General features: G+C 44.4%; 1 long non-coding RNA gene across 1 annotated transcript in view; it reads right to left on the reverse strand.

Moving 5' to 3' along the window:
- The window catches only part of LOC137517933 (uncharacterized), a 76,627-nt gene extending 67,620 nt beyond the window's left edge, over positions 1–9,007 (reverse strand). Inside the window, exon 1 of the long non-coding RNA XR_011020715.1 lies at positions 8,608–9,007. This is a non-coding gene — a long non-coding RNA (uncharacterized lncRNA). The remainder of the gene's footprint in view (positions 1–8,607) is intronic.
- Positions 9,008–11,494: the final 2,487 nt, after the last annotated feature.

The following is an 11,494-nucleotide window of genomic DNA, read 5'->3' on the forward strand; positions in this document are numbered from 1 at the left end:
GAGCTATATAAATACATAATAATAATATGGTAGGACATTAGACTATGACTATGGTAGGATTAGAGTGTGAGCTCTTCTGAGGACAGTCAGTGACATGACTATGTGCTCTGTAATGTGCTGCAGAAGATGTCTGTAAGGATCCGCTCCTCTCGGCCGCAGTATGGTCTGAGGCGACGATTGAGGTAGAGTCAGCTAACACTTAGCAGGGGTTTATTTTAATAATATAAAATTATAGTTTGTGACCATGCCTAGGATTGAACCCTGGTCTCCCACATCAGAGGTGGTGAGCTTGACCACTGTGCTATGGTTAATACACTCAGAAAGCTTTGCTGGTCAGCATTGGGTGGGTCAGCTGACCTGTTGTGGTCATCTGTTTCAGCTGATCTCACTGTCAGCTGATTTATGCCTGCGTGTGATTGGCTGCTGTATGCATGTGGCCGGCCACTGATTGGTTGCATGTAGTATATAAGTCTGCTGAGTGCTTCCTGTCATTGCCCGTGATAGCGTTAGCTAGTCTAGCTGCTGGGTGTGTGTATCCTGGTTGGAAAACTATTCGTTGTTGGATTACTTGGCTTTTTGACCTCTGCCTGATTTTGGACCTTCCTTGCTCGCTGCCTGAACTGACCCCGGAAACTCTCGACTACTCTCTTGCCTGCTCCTTCTGTACTGCGAATCTCGGATACCTGTGTTTGACCCCGGACTGTTATTGGACTCTGCTTTTGTTTCTTGTTTGGTGTTGGTGATCTATCTATACCCACCCTGCATTCAGCCTCAATATCTTGCACCCTAAAGGCCTGGGTGTAACCGAAGTCAGGTAGGTGTTGTCTCTCACCTCCCGTTCAAGCGGGGACGCGCCACACAAGGCGAAGACGGCGGAGGTAGATTGGGACATTGAGGCTGATTCGTGGGTGGATAGGTTGCCAGGCCTTACATTATCACGGGCCCCTACAATTATTATCATGGAGGAGCTCCAACGCCAGATATTGCTACTTACTGGAGCCGTTAACCAGCTTACAGAACGGGTTAATACTCTACAAAACCAGCAAGCTAATCTGCCGGCTCAACCTGTGGACAACGCAGGGTCTCTTCCCGCTTCGGTCTCGGGGACGTCTGCGGAACCAAAGCTACCACTTCCAGAGAAATTTTCAGGTACCAGGAGTCAGTTTAGTAACTTTATGAACTCTTGTCAAATGTATTTTCGTGTCAGACCAATTGCTTCAGGTTCTGAAACTCAACGTGTGGCTCTTATCATTTCACTGCTCCAAGGGGATCCCCAATCTTGGGCCTTTGGCCTTCCACATGGACATGTGGCCCTTTCTTCTGTTGATGAATTTTTTAAGGCCATGGCAGTATTATACTCAGATCCTGATCTCTCCACTACAGCCGTTCAGAAGTTAAGAGATTTGAGACAAGGCCGCAGACCTGCTGAGGAATACGCTGCAGAATTCCGCAGGTGGTCAGTCTCTACCAACTGGAATGATCCTGCCTTACTTGATCAGTTCCTGCTTGGTCTGTCGGAGACTGTAAAAGACATATTGGTCAGTCATCCAGTTCCTGAAACGCTTGAGGATGCTATTACCCTTGCCATTCGGGTGGACCGGAGAGTCCGGCAGAGACGCCAGGGGAGAACTTTCTTTCCTACCGTCACTTCTGTCCCTCAAGTCACTTTGCCCCCTGAAGAACCGATGCAACTTGGTTTCTCTAAACTGACTCCTACTGAGAAATTAAGGAGACGTTCTGAGGGTCTGTGTATTTATTGCGCAGGCAAGGGACATATGGCCAAGGATTGTCCTGTAAAAAAGAGGCCGGAAAACTCCAGCGCCTAGGTGGGTCCGAGGAAACTCACCTAGGCGAGCAGGTACTTCCTCTTGCATTAAAACGCATTTTATTACCTGTAAGCATTTTTTGGGGTGACAAGTGTCATTCATGTGAAGCATTTCTTGATTGTGGTGCTGCAGGTAATTTCATTAATTGTTCACTGGCCACGAAATTGGGCATTCCTGCCTTGGAATTACAGGACAGGATTTGTGTGACTGCTATAGATGGTTCTCCTCTACAGGAGAATTGTCCGATAGCAATCACTCCGGAAATCTCGTTTAAAGTTGGTGCATTGCATATTGAGTCTCAGTCATTTTATATACTGAAAATGCCTACCTGTTCTATGGTGTTGGGGTTGCCATGGTTGCAGAAGCACAATCCGCAGATCGATTGGACTTCTGGGCAACTTACTAGCTGGTCCTCCTTTTGCCATAAACATTGTTTGAAACTTGTTCCTTTGCATGGGGTTGAGATAGCTTTTGATACATTACCTATTTGTTACAGAGAATTTGTTGACGTATTTTCTCCTCAGGCTGCTGACAAGCTCCCACCCCATAGATCTTACGATTGCCCTATTGATCTTCTTCCTGGTACTATGCCTCCTCGAGGACGTCTTTACAATCTCTCTGGTCCTGAAGATCGGGCTATGAGGGAGTATATCAAGGAAAATCTCAGTAAGGGTTTCATTCGTCCATCCACTTCTCCCGCAGGAGCGGGGTTTTTCTTCGTGGAGAAGAAGGATGGCGGATTGCGGCCCTACATTGATTATAGAGGTCTGAATAAGATTACTGTTAAGAATAAATACCCATTACCTCTCATTGACGATTTGTTTGCCCAGGTCACAGGAGCTCGGATCTTTACCAAACTTGATTTAAGAGGAGCGTACAATTTGATCAGAATTCGTCAAGGTGATAAGTGGAAGACAGCTTTCAATACAAAGGATGGGCATTATGAATATTTGGTGATGCCATTTGGCCTTTGTAATGCTCCAGCTGTCTTCCAAGACTTTGTAAATGACATCTTTAGAGAATTCTTGGGGCGGTTTATGGTCATTTACTTAGATGATATTTTGATCTATTCTGCGTCACTTTCTGAACATAGATTTCATGTCAAGACTGTACTGCAGAAATTGAGAGAGAACTCTCTTTACGCCAAATTGGAAAAGTGTGTTTTTGAGACCAATCAAATCTCGTTCCTGGGATATATTATTTCAGATTCTGGTCTTGCCATGGACCCCGTTAAATTGTCCGCAGTCCTAGATTGGCCCCAGCCTTCCGGGCTCAAGGCTCTCCCGCGTTTCCTGGGTTTTGCGAATTTTTATCGCAAGTTTATTAAGGGTTTTTCCACTTTGGTCGCTCCTTTGACTGACCTGACTAAAAAAGAAGCTGATCCCACTCATTGGCCCCCTCAGGCCTGTCATGCCTTTGAGGTATTGAAAAAGGCTTTTTGTACTGCCCCTGTACTGGCTCATCCAGATATCCTTAAACCTTTTATCATTGAAGTTGATGCTTCCGAAATTGGCGTAGGAGCAGTTCTTTCACAATACTCAGGTTCTCCAGAACGTCTCCACCCTTGTGCCTGTAATGATCGCTGCTGCAGCAGCTATTGCTAGAAGTAGTAGTGCTGCAGCTCAGGCAGTTCTGATCTATTTCCATGCAAGCTGCATAGCTTTGTCTGTCTTTCCCTGCTGTCAGCTTGTGACTGATTATCATTCACCTGTGTGGGAATCTGCATGTCTGCTCCCATTGGATGACCTCAGTATAAAGATCTGCTTCCTGCAGGGTTTCCTTGGGTTTTCATAGCTTCAGCTTAAGCCTGCCTTGCTGTCGCTTTAGCCCCCGATCGTGTTTCTTGTTATAAAGATACTTTGCTGGTCTTTGCATCATATATTGGTTCATTGCCAATATATATGCATACCAGCACGTTTATTATTTTCCTTGTATTTGTGTTACGTTGATACATCAGTGTCGCTGATGTATACGTACACGAACTGTTTATATCCTGTGTGCAGTTAGTCAGCTTTCCAGCACGTTTTGGTAGGTTGCGCGTACCGTGACCACCCGTGCTGAGGTAGTTACCCTGCTCCTGGTTCTGTTTGTGGATTGCGTTCATCTCTGCGAGGAGATAACGAATCCTTCTGAATCCTGTCCTGTTACCGTTTGTGGATTGCGTTCATCTCTGCGAAGAGATAGCGAATCCTTCTGAGTCCTGTTCCCTGTATTACTCCAGTCCTAGTCAGCGTTCCTGCTTATGTCATATATCGGTTCATTGCCGATATATACATATGTTAGTCAGACGTTACAAATAGTTTCATTGATAGCTGTAATTGTAATACGCTAGGAAAACATACTTATTGTATATTTATCTGTGTTACGTTCATCTATCTCGATCCTGCTATTTCCTGTCTATCCTGTCCTGTCTTTGTGAGGCACGCCATCGCCGCAGCGCATTGGCTGCCTCATTCCAGTCTGTCTGGTTTTGGACGCTTGCTGTCGCTAAGTAGCCGCTAGCTAGCAAGCGTTCATTCTGTCTACCTGTCCTGATCTCCTCAGTTCTGGTTTATGCGCTCAGCGCTACTTTGCGCTGAGACGTTATAACGAAAGCATTGTTTGTGGCTGTCAGATCTGCACCGGCTCTGTGCGCCACAATCTCCTATTGGAGTCAGTCCTCCCCTCCACTATACTAGGGATAGCCTGTTTCTTTGTGCTAGTGTGTGTACCTCCTCCACGTCAGCTCATGCGTTGCATGCTGACTGTGGAGAATACACCACCAAGCCTTACAGTGCCTTCTTCTCTCGCAAGTTTTCTTCTGCTGAAAGAAATTACGACATAGGGAATAGAGAGCTGTTGGCAGTTAAGATGGCATTCGAGGAGTGGAGACATTGGTTGGAGGGAGCTTTGCATCCAGTCACTGTGTTTACTGACCACAAGAACCTAGAATATATTGAAAGTGCCAAGAGACTCAATCCTAGACAGGCCCGGTGGGCATTGTTCTTTGCCCGTTTCAACTTTACAATTACTTATAAGCCTGGGTCCAAAAACATTAAGGCAGATGCATTATCACGTTGTTTTGAACCTGAAACTAATCAACCTGTAAGTTCAGAATCCATTGTTCCCAAACATTGTATTATCAATGCGCTGTCCACCTCTCAGTTATCACCTGATCTTTCAGTGTTACTGTCTTCCTGTCAGAATGATGCACCTGCCGAGAAACCACCAGGTCTGTTATTTGTTCCATTAACTCTTCGGTTACAGGTTTTACAGCAATTTCATGATTCCAAATTAGCGGGTCATCCTGGTGAAAAAAAGACTGTAGATTTATTGTCTCGTCATGTCTGGTGGCCATCGCTCAGGGTGGATTGTAAGGCCTTTGTTAAGGCATGTCCAGTCTGTGCTCGAAATAAGACTTCTCATCTTGCACCCAGAGGTAATCTGCAACCACTTCCCATCCCTGATAGGCCTTGGACTCATGTGTCGATGGATTTTATTGTAGATTTACCTTGCTCTCAGGGGAATACTGTCATATGGGTAGTGGTTGACAGATTTAGTAAAATGGCTCACTTTGTTCCCTTGAGTAAGTTACCCTCTGCAAAAGAATGGGCAGAATTGTTTATTGTCCATGTTTTCCGTCTGCATGGTATCCCTGAAAACATTGTCTCTGACAGAGGAGTACAATTCGTCTCGCAGTTTTGGCGAGCATTTTGTACTCGTATTGGTATATCATTGTCATTTTCCTCTGGATTTCATCCTGAGACTAATGGACAAACTGAGAGAACAAACCAGTCTTTGGAGCAATATCTCCGGTGTTTTGTATCTGATTGTCAGGACCAATGGTTTGAAGTTCTACCGTATGCAGAATTTGCTTTTAACAACCTTGCCAGTACCTCTACTAAAATGTCCCCATTTCAGATTGTCACAGGTTTAAATCCTAAGTTTGCTTCCCTATCAGGTACGTCTTCTGGGTTTCCAGTGTTGGAGGATTGGCTGTCACATATGGTTTCGTTATGGGACCAGGTTAAAAGAAATTTAGAGGTGGCAGTCAAACAGCAGAAAAAATTTGCTGATAAACATCGTTCTCAGGAATTTTCCTTTTCACCTGGTGATTTAGTCTGGGTCTCCACCCGTAACCTTTCTTTACGGCAGCCTTCTTCCAAACTGGGTCCCAGATATATAGGTCCTTACCCTGTAACAGAAAAAATCAATAACGTCACCTACAGGATTTCATTGCCTCAATCCATGCGGGGAGTCAATTCATTTCATGTTTCTCTGCTGAAACCGGCAGTTAATACCATGATATCTGACTCTCCACCACCTCCGGTCATTGTTGATGGAGAACCAGAATACGAAATTGAAAAAATTCTGGATTCTCGTAAAGTACGTAATTCTTTACAATACCTTGTTGACTGGAAGGGCTATGGCCCAGAAGAAAGATGTTGGGTCCCAGCACGTCAGGTACATGCTAAAGAATTAATCCATCAATTTCATTTGAAATTTCCAGATAAACCAAGGTTGGAGTGTTCGGAGACCACTCCTCAGGGGAGGGGTACTGTAAGGATCCGCTCCTCTCGGCCGCAGTATGGTCTGAGGCGACGATTGAGGTAGAGTCAGCTAACACTTAGCAGGGGTTTATTTTAATAATATAAAATTATAGTTTGTGACCGTGCCTAGGATTGAACCCTGGTCTCCCACATCAGAGGTGGTGAGCTTGACCACTGTGCTATGGTTAATACACTCAGAAAGCTTTGCTGGTCAGCATTGGGTGGGTCAGCTGACCTGTTGTGGTCATCTGTTTCAGCTGATCTCACTGTCAGCTGATTTATGCCTGCGTGTGATTGGCTGCTGTATGCATGTGGCCGGCCACTGATTGGTTGCATGTAGTATATAAGTCTGCTGAGTGCTTCCTGTCATTGCCCGTGATAGCGTTAGCTAGTCTAGCTGCTGGGTGCGTGTATCCTGGTTGGAAAACTATTCTTTGTTGGATTACTTGGCTTTTTGACCTCTGCCTGATTTTGGACCTTCCTTGCTCGCTGCCTGAACTGACCCCGGAAACTCTCGACTACTCTCTTGCCTGCTCCTTCTGTACTGCGAATCTCGGATACCTGTGTATGACCCCGGACTGTTATTGGACTCTGCTTTTGTTTCTTGTTTGGTGTTGGTGATCTATCTATACCCACCCTGCATTCAGCCTCAATATCTTGCGCCCTAAAGGCCTGGGTGTAACCGAAGTCGGGTAGGTGTTGTCTCTCACCTCCCGTTCAAGCGGGGACGCGCCACACAAGGCGAAGACGGCGGAGGTAGATTGGGACATTGAGGCTGATTCGTGGGTGGATAGGTTGCCAGGCCTTACAATGTTAGTGCTATATAAATACATAATAATAATATGGTAGGACATTAGACTATGACTATGGTAGGATTACATTGTGATCTCCTCTGAGGGCAGTCAGTGACACGACTATGTACTCTGTTATGTGCTGCAGAAGATGTCAGAGCTATATAAATACATAATAATAATATGGTAGGACATTAGACTATGACTATGGTAGGATTAGAGTGTGAGCTCCTCTGAGGACAGTCAGTGACATGACTATGTGCTCTGTAATGTGCTGCAGGAGATGTCAGTGCTATATAAATACATGATAATAATATGGTAGGACATTAGACTATGACTATGGTAGGATTAGAGTGTGATCTCCTCTGAGGACAGTCAGTGACATGACTATGTACTCTGTAATGTGCTGCAGAAGATGTCAGTGCTATATAAATACATAATAATAATATGGTAGGACATTAGACTATGACTATGGTAGGATTAGAGTGTGAGCTCCTCTGAGGACAGTCATTGACATGACTATGTGCTCTGTAATGTGCTGCAGGAGATGTCAGTGCTATATAAATACATAATAATAATATGGTAGGACATTAGACTATGACTATGGTAGGATTAGAGTGTGAGCTCCTCTGAGGACAGTCATTGACATGACTATGTGCTCTGTAATGTGCTGCAGGAGATGTCAGTGCTATATAAATACATAATAATAATATGGTAGGACATTAGACTATGACTATGGTAGGATTAGATTGTGAGCCCCTCTGAGGACAGTCAGTGACATGACTATGTACTCTGTAATGTGCTGCAGAAGATGTCAGTGCTATATAAATACATAATAATAATATGGTAGGACATTAGACTATGACTATGGTAGGATTAGATTGCGAGCTCCTCTGAGGACAGTCAGTGACATGACTATGTACTCTGTAATGTGCTGCAGAAGATGTCAGTGCTATATAAATACATAATAATAATATGGTAGGACATTAGACTATGACTATGGTAGGATTAGACTGTGAGCTCCTCTGAGGACAGTCAGTGACATAACTATGTACTCTGTAATGTGCTGCAGAAGATGTCAGTGCTATATAAATACATAATAATAATATGGTAGGACATTAGACTATGACTATGGTAGGATTAGAGTGTGATCTCCTCTGAGGGCAGTCAGTGACATGACTATATACTCTGTACAGCACTGCGGAAGATGTCGGCGCTATATAAATAATAATAATAATAATATGTTTTTTTCCCTACATGCAAGAGTCGCATTTAGCTATGAACCATCCCAATGAAAAAGTGCGTGGTTTTGACAAGGGTGGTCCCAGCCTAGTTTGTAGCTGCATTTATGGCACTATTTATTGACTGATAGATTAGAAATTACCCTGAATGTGCAGCTACTCTGAGAACGTTAGCTCTCATAGTTGTTATGGGTAACTGCAAATACTTTGATGACATTACCTTTTCTCGTTGCTATGGGTTACTGTAGATATTTTGGTAATGCTACCTTTCCATGTTGCTTTGGGTTACTGCAGTTGCTTTGGTAATGTCATCTTTCCTGGTTGCTATGGGTTACTGCAGTCACTTTGGTAATGCTATCTTTTCTGGTTCCTATGGGTTACTGCAGTTGCTTTGGTGGTGTTATCTTTCCTGGATGCCGTGGGCTACTGCACTTCGGTGATATTATCTTTCCTGGTTTCTATGGACTACTGCACATTGGTGCTGTTGTTTATCCTGGTTGCAATGGGTTACTGCAGGCAAGTTGGTGATGTTATCTGTCTTGGTTGCTATGGGTTACTAGACTTTGGTGATGTTACCTTTCCTGGTTGCTATAAGTTACTAGACATTGGTGATGTTTTTTATACTGGTTGCTATGGGTTCCTGCAGTCTCAGCACCATTCCTGTCTGTCTGCAGTTATTATTTGTGACAGAGAGATGTTACACAATAGTGTCTCCACGTTGTCTGGGGAAGTGGTGGTATGGTGGCTCGCGGTGTCCACACTTGTGCAGAGGTCGCACACAACGCAGAGTGTGGGAATCTTCACAAATTCACATCTACAAGAACGCCTGCTACCACAGAGCTACCACGAGCTCCGCGCTGACCTGTCGTCCTATCCCGATACCTGCTACCTGATAAGCAGGTGGCTCTGAATAAACGTGATACCATCACCACTGGTAGTAGCACAATCTCGGACCAAATTCAAATAAAGAGCCAGAGGCCATGTAGTGACATATAGCAGAATGCAGTAAAGAGGCCATGTAGTGACATATAGCAGAATGCAGTAAAGAGGTCCTGTAGTGACATATAGGAGAATGCAGTAAAGAGGTCCTGTAGTGACATATAGCAGAGTGCAGTAAAGAGGCCCTGTAGTGACATATAGCAGAATGCATTAAAGAGGTCCTGTAGTGACATATAGCAGAATGCAGTAAAGAGGCCCTGTAGTGACATATAGCAGAATGCAGTAAAGAGGCCCTGTAGTGACATATAGCAGAATGCAGTAAAGAGGCCCTGTAGTGACATATAGCAGAATGCAGTAAAGAGGCCCTGTAGTGACATATAGCAGAATGCAGTAAAGAGGCCCTGTAGTGACATATAGCAGAATGCAGTAAAGAGGCCCTGTAGTGACATATAGCTGAATGCAGTAAAGAGGCCCTGTAGTGACATATAGCAGAATGCAGTAAAGAGGCCCTGTAGTGACATATAGTAGAATGCAGTAAGGAGGCCCTGTAGTGACATATAGCAGAATGCAGTAAAGAGGCCCTGTAGTGACATATAGCAGAATGCAGTAAAGAGGCCCTGTAGTGACATATAGGAGAATGCAGTAAAGAGGCCCTGTAGTGACATATAGGAGAATGCAGTAAAGAGGTCCTGTAGTGACATATAGCAGAGTGCAGTAAAGAGGCCCTGTAGAGACATATAGCAGAATGCATTAACGAGGCCCTGTAGTGACATATAGCAGAATGCAGTAAAGAGGCCCTGTAGTGACATATAGGAGAATGCAGTAAAGAGGCCCTGTAGTGACATATAGCAGAATGCAGTAAAGAGGCCCTGTAGTGACATATGGCAGAATGCAGTAAAGAGGCCCTGTAGTGACCTATAGCAGAATGCAGTAAAGAGGCCCTGCAGTGACATATAGCAGAATGCAGTAAAGGGGCCCTGTAGTGACCTATAGCAGAATGCAGTAAAGGGGCCCTGTAGTGACCTATAGCAGAATGCAGTAAAGAGGCCCTGTAGTGACATATAGTAGAATGCAGTAAAGAGGCCCCGTAGTGACATATAGCAGAATGCATTAACGAGGCCCTGTAGTGACATATAGCAGAATGCAGTAAATAGGCCCTGTAGTGACATATAGCAGAATGCAGTAAAGAGGCCCTGTAGTGACATATAGCAGAATGCAGTAAAGAGGCCCTGTAGTGACATATAGTAGAATGCAGTAAAGAGGCCCTGTAGTAACATATAGCAGAATGCAATAAAGAGGCCCTGTAGTGACATATAGCAGAATGCAGTAAAGAGGCCCTGTAGTGACATATAGCAGAATGCAGTAAAGAGGCCCTGTAGTGACATATAGCAGAATGCAGTAAAGAGGCCCTGTAGTGACATATAGCAGAATGCAGTAAAGAGGCCCTGTAGTGACATATAGCAGAATGCAGTAAAGAGGCCCTGTAGTGACATATAGCAGAATGCAGTAAAGAGGCCCTGTAGTGACATATAGCAGAATGCAGTAAATAGGCCCTGTAGTGACATATAGCAGAATGCAGTAAAGAGGCCCTGTAGTGACATATAGCAGAATGCAGTAAAGAGGCCCTGTAGTGACATATAGTAGAATGCAGTAAAGAGGCCCTGTAGTAACATATAGCAGAATGCAATAAAGAGGCCCTGTAGTGACATATAGCAGAATGCAGTAAAGAGGCCCTGTAGTGACATATAGCAGAATGCAGTAAAGAGGCCCTGTAGTGACATATAGCAGAATGCAGTAAAGAGGCCCTGTAGTGACATATAGCAGAAAGCAGTAAAGAGGCCCTGTAGTGACATATAGCAGAATGCAGTAAAGAGGCCCTGTAGTGACATATAGCAGAATGCAGTAAAGAGGTCCTGTAGTGACATATAGCAGAATGCAGTAAAGAGGTCCTGTAGTGACATATAGCAGAATGCAGTAAAGAGGCCCTGTAGTGACATATAGCAGAATGCAGTAAAGAGGCACTGTAGTGACATATAGTAGAATGCAGTAAAGAGTCCCTGTAGTGACATATAGTAGAATGCAGTAAAGAGGCCCCGTAGTGACATATAGCAGAATGCAGTAAAGAGGCCCTGTAGTGACATATAACAGAATGCAGTAGAGAGGCCCTG

This window comes from Hyperolius riggenbachi, chromosome 5, assembly GCF_040937935.1.
Source record: "Hyperolius riggenbachi isolate aHypRig1 chromosome 5, aHypRig1.pri, whole genome shotgun sequence".
Lineage (NCBI taxonomy): Eukaryota > Metazoa > Chordata > Amphibia > Anura > Hyperoliidae > Hyperolius > Hyperolius riggenbachi.